This window comes from Cucurbita pepo, chromosome 3 (genome assembly GCF_057944985.1).
Source record: "Cucurbita pepo subsp. pepo isolate OVF chromosome 3, ASM5794498v1, whole genome shotgun sequence".
Classification (NCBI taxonomy): Eukaryota; Viridiplantae; Streptophyta; class Magnoliopsida; order Cucurbitales; family Cucurbitaceae; genus Cucurbita; species Cucurbita pepo.
In genome coordinates, this window is record NC_141800.1 from 12872139 (window position 1) to 12880974 (window position 8836).

Below are 8836 nucleotides of genomic sequence, written 5' to 3' on the forward strand. Positions count from 1 at the left end.
ATATAAAATAGTGTGTAAGAAGTTGGTAATAAACACTTACCAAATTTGGTAAGAATAGTTAGGCATGGAAAAATCTTATATTTTAACCTTTTGAAGTATACTTTAATTCTTCCTTTATAAGATAATGTTGAGTCAGCAAGATTTGTAACCAAAATAATATTACACACCTATAAGATTTGTAGTTTTTTATGGCAATAAGAGGTTGAAACCCCACATTCATATTTCCTCAAATCTTCTCCTATATAAGAACCTCTACGATCCATTACCTTCTCATCCGAGCAAAGCAAAACTTCTCTACCATACTCATTTTTCAACCAAAAATGGCAGGAAAGTCATTGAATGCATCCATAGTGAAGTTAGCACTTCTATCCATCGTCTGTATAGTCATTTTAGCACCGTCAATAATGGCGGTAGCACCTGATCCATATATTCCTCCGAATATATCTATCTCAGGTTGTGAATCTTTCATTAGAGACTCTGCAGTATGTATTGTAAGCGTGATCAAGGCTCAAACCGGTGATCATCCTTCTTGTTGCAAAGCTATTTCTGATTTGGACACATGTTCTCATTTTCTTTACAAACATATTCCCGATGCTGACATAGCTGCAGCTAAAAAACTTTGTGGTATGTAAGGGATTTTACTTTTTGTGGACTCCAAGTTCTCTATGTTAATTGGAGTTTGAAAAATGAGAAGCTTATACAGTAATAATAAGTTTTTATTTCTAAAATACTATGTCGTTGTAAACTTATGAGAGAGAATAAATTTTCTTGAAGAGGAATTGTGCTTCCTTCCAATAAGAATGTGTAAGGAACCGAGAAAGAAAACTGGAAAGATGAGAAGAATTGGGAGAAATCTCATATTCTATTGAAGAATAAAATTGGCTATTATATAGCATTACATAATCAAATCTGATAAGACTAAATCTTGTATGACTAAATCTAATTCAAATAACTAAATCAAATTTAATCCAAATAATTAAATTCAATCCAAATCAAATCTAATCCTAACATCCCCTCCCTTAAACACTCAACACAAATAGTAATTAGTTTATATCTACGATCTCATAACATACTTCCACTAGGTAACTTCAACAATTCCCATGCGCTCCAGATCCATGGCTTGCCTCCATTTCTCACTCTCCAATGCGTCTTTAAATCAATGTGTCTTCAAAGTTTACAGGTTCAGTAGTGGTAAACATGGCCGAGTGAACTTCATCATCTTCTTTACAAAAAAAAATTCTCCTATTGCATAGTCTCCCATCCAGACTGCTTCATCATCATCTTCACAAAAATCTTCTCCTATTGCATAGTCTCTCATCCAGACTGGTGGTCTCTTATTCCTCGCCTTATTCGAGCTAGGAGAGCTTGCTTCAGCCAAAGAGCCAGAGGAAATATTTTCCTCTGCGGTATTTTCATCTGCCGCTTCTATATCATTATTTTCATCGGCCGCTTCTATATCATTATTTTCATCGGCTGCTTCTATATCATTATTTTGATCGGCCACTTCTATATCATAGAGTCTGTAAGCTTTTGACTCTTCACTAGCTCCCAGCAAAACATAACTCAAACTCTTATCATCTAGCTTAGTTCTCCGAGTTGCCTCCTCCTTTTGTCTCTGAATCAAACCGAGCTCACAATATTGTTCTTCTTTCTTCCGCTGCAGCTCCAAAACTAATCGTTGCTAAGCTTTTTCTACCCTTCTTCTATTCTCTTCCAGCATTTTATCTAGCTCTTCTATCTCTTTCCGTGCTTGTTCTTCTTTTTGTCTTGTAGCAGTAAGAGCGGCTTCTTTCTCTTTCTCAAGCTGCACATCAACATCATCAAACAACTTCTTGCGACCTTCCTCTATTCGCCCCTGTATTTCTAATTTAGTCTCTTCACAGTTTAGCCTTTCTTCAACATTCTTCTAAATTAGTTCTTCCATCCTCCTGGCTGCATCTTCTTCTAACTTCTTCAACTCTGCTTCACGCCTTTTCTTCTCTTCTTTCTCTTTCTTAAGCTTCTTTCTACGTTGGCGGTTGAGGGAACTTGAACGGCTGCTTCTCCTGGAACGAGTAGTGGAATGATAGGGGGAAGGACTTGGGTCCCTTCTGCTTCTCCGACTATGGCGATAGGAATTGGAGCAGTGAGTGTACGACAGAGACCTTGAACCACTTCTCCCCATAAGTTTCAATTGAGTTTGAACGGCTGCTACAGACTGAGATATAGCATGCAATGCGAACATTCGATTCGAGGACATCTTTGTCTTCATGATTAAGCCTCTCTCAGGATAAAACCCCGCACGTTCCATTTTGAAACAAAAAGGTAACCCCCTTTGCTTGCAATTTACCAATACTCAACAAATTGTTCCTCAGGTCTGGCACATAGAACACTCCTGTGATTATCATTATGATTCCATTCACTTGCAGCCGTACATTACCCTTTCCGGTTACAACCATGCTTGAGTTGTTGCCCAGCTTCACTGAATCTCTGAAACTTTCATCAAAATCTGAAAAATATTCCTTCTTCCCACACATATGATTGCTACATCCCGAGTCAAGGAACCACATATCTTCTCCATTGGCCTTATTCATGTTCACGTAAGCCATCAGCGACATCTCTTCATGAGTCTCTGCATAGTTTGTCTCCTTCTCCTTGCTTTGACATTTCCATTGAAAATGTCCTAGCTTGTGACAGTTATAGCACTCCATTGTGGCCTTGTTGAAGGTTTGTCTGCCTCGTCTGGTATTGCTTTGACATTCCCATTGAAAATGTCCTAGCTTGTGACAGTTATAGCACTCCATTGTGGCCTTGTTGAAGGTTTGTCTACCTCGTCCCCTTCCTCTGCCTCTAAAGCTTCCACGACCTTGACTCCTTCGTCCAGCAAACTGCACAAATGGACTCTCCATCGACATACTTTTATTATGACACACGTAGAAGACTGCTACTTCTAGTTTTAACTAATTTAGGGCATGGCTCTGATACCAAGTATTAGGAACCGAAAAAGAAAACTGGAAAGATCAGAAGATTTGGGAGAAATTTCACATTCTATTAAAGAATAAAATTGGCTATTATATAGCATTACATAATCAAATCCGATAGGACTAAATCTGTTATGACTAAATCTAATTCAAATAACTAAATCAAATCTAATCCAAATAATCAAATCGAATCCAAATCAAATCTAATCCTAACAGAATGAATATCTTCTCCCAACTTGTTGAAGTTATGCTGTTCTCTTTAAATCTTCAGTGCACTCCACAATCGATGTTATGTATATATAATAAATTTTTTAAAAAAGAAATGATCAAATGAAGGAGAGATGGTTTGTCCAATAAATTTAAAAATGTTAAATACTAAATGCACTACGACCACAAATTTGTTCCTGTAATTTTTAATCGATATATTTTTATTTATATTATTTGATTCGTGATCTTTTTGTTGGATTATGAAAGTCCCATATCGGCTAATTTAGGGAATGATCATGGATTTATAATCAAGGAATACTCTCTCCATTGGTATGAGGCCTTTCGGGGAAGCTCAAAGGAGAGCCATGAGAGTTTTTGCTCAAAGTGGACAATATCATACCATTGTGGAGAGTCGTGTTTGTCTACCATGGTATTAGAGTCATGCCCTAAAACTTAGTCGTGTCAATAGATTGGTAAATCCTCAAATGTCGAACAAAGGACTCCAACAAGAAAAGGAGTCGAGCTTCAATTAAGGGGAGGCGTACTTTATTGGAGGGGAGTTGAGATTTAAATCTTTTTATCTTTACTTCTTGTACTAAAAACCAAACCATATAAAATTATTCAACATTGATAGAAAGCAATGGATTCTATCCATTGATTACAATTTTGTTACTATATATATTTGTAGAGATACTAAATTTAGAATGGTGTCGTCTTCATTGATCATTGGCCTAGTTGTTAGTACCAGAAATAAAGACCAAGGATATCATTTTACTCCTTAATTTGATATTCTAAATCTGGTTATAAATTTCAAACTTACACCTTGAGAAAAAGTGACTAAAACGTAAAGAATTTCGTAATAAAATATTTAAAAGTGTCAAATTACCAAAATGAAGTTTAAGATAATAACAAAATGCCCCTACACCAAATCTTTAGCCCATATTTTAGATCCTATATCAAAATTAGAGACTCAAATATTTTTAGGTTAGATTCAAATATTTTTAGGTTCAACCTATGGAGTTACCCAAAAAAAAAAAATAGTTGACAGTACTCTAATGGGAGTGAATTTTTTCTTTTGGACTGGTATAAATTTTCAAATTTAAAATCAGTACTCTAAAAGTTTCAATAGTGAATGAAAGGCGATGAATAAGAGAGATTAGAGAAATTTTTTGAAACAAGAATGGTGACTTAGGAATAGCTAAATCTTGAGGATCAAGCTTAACTTTATGAGTTTGCTATTCTCTCCGTTCTTCAAAATTCAAAAGCTATAGTTAACTAATTGGCTCTAAATCAATTCCTACCCTTTCTAAATGAATTCCCAAATAAGTTTCGTAAAAGATTCGAGAGTGGAAAGTGAAACAAATGTGTTTCCCAATTTGAGTTTCCAAATGAGTTTTAGGAAGGATTCGAGATCTGAAGTGAAACAAATGTGTTTCCCAATTTGAGTAACATGGCCAATGGATGATGAATTTTTTTAAATTTCAATTGGAGACTACAATCAAATTGGGTTCTCCAAATCATTTCCATTCTCTTTCTCAGATTCCAAGGATAATTTTTTCATGAAAACCATGAAGAAAAAAGAAAGTCGAGGGTAATGGAAGGAGTTAAAAAACATATTCAAAATGGATAAATTTGGGAGAAACTTCAAGTTCTTCGTCCATGGTTAATTAAACTCAAATTTATAAATACCAAAAGCTTTGTGGTAATGAAAGGAAGAATTTTCATTAAAAAAAAAAAAAGGGATCTAAGGAGGTACGTATAGTTCTACCTAATAAGCTTCATAATCGTAGAAAAGGGTTAAAAAAAAAAATATGATACGTGAACTATATATATATGTTTGAGATATGATACGTGAATGATATGATAAATGTTATGGTCCAATGCATTTGATGATATGTTTGAGATATGATACGTAAACTATATATATATATGTATGATATGATATGATATGTGAATGATATGATATATGTTACGGTATGATACGTTTGACAAAATGATATGAGTATGATATGTTGTGTGAATGATATGATATATGTTATGATACGATATGTTTGACGATACGACGCATATTGTGATATGCTTTATGATAATACATTTACAGTATGACATGATATGTTGGGAGACACAATATGTTTATGATATGATACATGTGACATGATAAGATATATGATATGCATGACATGCAATAAGATGTTTCGACATGATACACAACTCGGAAATTACATAAAAAAAATATGATAATGAAATGATACGAAGGAAAACACTAGAGGGGCTATCATACATGATAATGAAAAAGAAAAATGTTGGGATCTCATGCATCATTGTGTCTACATGCATCGGGAAATACCCCTTTTTTACGATTGTACGGACGCGTATGTTACGAGTAAGGAAAAAGATCGTTATGGTTATCATAATGCTGCGACGGCTAGGTAGGAAAATGATCGTTATGTTTATCATAATGTTTGACAGCCAGGCAAGAAAATGATCATTATGTTTATTCTAATGTTGCGACGATCGCTTTTCCTAAACAAGTGTCTGGCATCAACAGCAACCAGAGATTGACATTGTTATGGGCTTGTGAGGTATTGTCATATTTTCCACAAGAGTAACACTTGATCATACTCTTGTCCTTCCCGGGGTTGGCATTGTCAGGGGTTTGTGAGGTATTGTCATGGCTTCCTCTACCACCACGTTCGCGACCATGTCCGCGATCACGTTCACGACCTCTGTTTTCCTTGTTATGGCTGTCACGTCCTCTCGTATTTTAAAAAGAAGAGTAGTCACATCATTCCATTTCGTCCATGCGAGCCACTTCCCATGTGTGAGAAGAGGTGTTTCTCCTCCTCTTTGCCTTCATAACCACGAAGTCTCTCCTCATGAACCTTAAGACGACAAACAACCTACTCAACTGACATATTCTTGAGGTCGCTGAATTGCTCAATGGAGGTAACAATCTGCATGAATCTTGGGGGAACAATTCAAAGAAACTTCTTGATGATAGAGATCTACTCCACCATGTCACCTATTGAATGGATGTCGCTGAAAATCATTGTCAACTTCATGGCAAAGTCGTCTATTGATTCACCATCCTTCATACAGATAGCCTCGAACTCACTCTTCAAGACCTGCAGCTTTGCTTCCTTGACATGTTCCACACCCATATGCATTGTTTGCAACGTCTCTCATGCTACCTTTGCTGAGTTCTTCTTTGCCAACATGAGAAGAACGTCATCTTAGACTGCTTGGTAGATGGCAACAAGAGTCATCCTATCCTGACACTCCTCAATGTCACAATGCTCGATGACATCCCACATGCCTTGTGCCTGTAAGTTGACACACATTTTTATAATCATGTTATGTAGTTACTCTTCATAAGTAATAGGTACTGGAGCGTTACACTCCCCTCCGGTTACTTTGTATGGTGACAACATTTGTTTTGGCATCCTAGGAGCTTTGATACCAAATGTTGGAAATGACCCACATTCAAAATATGTCGAAACAAATAAAGGGAGCAAAAAAACAATATGAGGGGAGAGATCTTTTGGAACAAGGAACATCAAGCCCTTAGCTTTTCAATTCTCTTTGACTTTATTGTTGTGAAAAAGTATACATCTCATGATTAATAGTGGAGAAAACACTAACTAGCTTACTAAACTTTCTCATTAAGTTAAGAACCACACTTACGATATTCTTGATTAAAGCATAAAACTGGGTCCACAATTCGCAACTACTACCAATTTTCCTATAATTGCTTCATAAGTTAGTAACTGTTGAAATAAAATTCACTCCGATACCAATTTGTTGAAAATTGTAATCCGCTTTGATACCAATTTGTAGAAATAAACGCTCGCTCTGAAATTAACTTGTTAAAATAGCACTCACGAAGCTGTGAAGGAGATGTCGAGAGCGGAGACAAGGAGACAAATAAATTCTGAAAAATACTTTTTCTATTAGACTGTACTTAACTCGCTCTGCTCTTGCTCTCTCTTGCTTTGCTTTTTACGAAAACGAATTAATTTATAGGTTTTCTAAAATATAAAATTGGCTATTTCAATACCCACTCTCACCTAAAATGATTATTGGCCCTTTCTTCTTATCTTTGGTCTTTTCTTTCAAAAACCTTACTAAAATTAACAAAATTAAAAACTAGATCTTCTTCATTTAAGTTTATTCGAACGAAACTCCCTCCTAAACTTAAATGCTTCTGCCATCTGTCATGTCAATCATCTTCTTGTATGTGTTCGAAAAGTACTTTCGGTAGCAGTTTTGTAAAAATATCTGCAACTTGATCCTAACTTGCAGCAATTCCACGTTTCCTTCCTTCACATGATTTCGGATAAAATAAAATTGAACGTCAATGTGTTTGCTTCTTTCATGGTTCACTGGGTTCTTGGCCAACTCAATTGCTGATTTGTTGTGAACTTGTATTACGGTTGCACCACATTGCTTTAGCTCTATCTTACTCAACAAATTTCTAAACCATATTGCGTGATACACACACACCAAGATGCTGCTACATACTCAGCTTCACACATCGAGAGTGTCACGGTCGGTTGTTTCTTTGAAAGTCAAGTAAATGTTGTGTTGCCCATGAAGAATATATAACCCGATATACTTTTTCGATCGTCTATGTCTCTGCACCAATCACTGTCAGAGTAACCAACAAACTTGTAATCTTCTATTTTTGAGTAGAATAACCCAAGTGACATCGTTCCTTGGACGTATCGTAGGACTCACTTCAACACCTTCCAATGTGAATAAATTGGCTCCTCCATGAACCGGCTTATTATGCCGACACTTAATGAAAGATCTGGCCTTGTGCATGTAAGATAGCGAAGGCTTCCCACCAGGCTCTAGTACCTATTTGCATCTACTCGTTCTCCTTCATCGTACTTTGAGAGCTTTGTGCCTGATTCCATTGGTGTTGATACCGGGTTGCAATTTTTCATCTTGTACTTCATCAAAATGTCCTTTGCATATTTCTCCTGTGATATAAAAATACCTATTTCTCCTTGTTTAACCTCCAAACCAAGGAAAATCTTCAACAAGCCCAAGTCTGCCATCTCAAATTCTCGCATCATTGTGCTTGTGAACTCTTCTATCATTTCATCATTGTTGCCTGAGAAGATGAGGTCATCGACATAGAGAGCGACAAGTATCACATTACCTCCACTCTTCTTTGTATAAAGTGAATGTTCATGGGGGCATTGCTTGTACCCGTTCTCCTTGAAGTATGTGTCGGTACGAGTATTCCATGTTCGCGGTGCTTGTTTCAACCCGTAAAGCGCCTTCTTCAATTTTAGTACCTTCTTCTCTTCTCCAATTTTCATGTACCCGGGAGGTTGTTTGAGGTATAATTCTTCTTCAAGCACACCATTCAAGAATGCTGACTTGACATCCATTTGAAAAATTGGCCATTTGAATTGGGCTGCTTGGAAAATGATCAATCGGATTGTCTCCATTTTAGCGACGGGAGCAAACACTTCGTCATAGTCGATTCCCGCCTTTCGCTTGTATCCCTTCGCAACAAGTTGCGCCTGTACCGCTCAATCTCGTCTTGAGCATTCTTTTTTTTTTTTAATACCCATTTCACTCCTATGGGCTGACTTCCTTTCGGTAATTCTGTCACTTCCCATGTGTTGTTTGTTTTTTTTCGATAATCGGCCAGA

General features: G+C 36.5%; 1 pseudogene; it reads right to left on the reverse strand.

Annotated features, from left to right (window-relative positions):
- Window positions 1-310: 310 nt before the first annotated feature.
- LOC111789860 (uncharacterized) lies at window positions 311-2251 on the reverse strand (annotated as a pseudogene).
- Between the last annotated feature and the right edge of the window lie 6585 nt (window positions 2252-8836).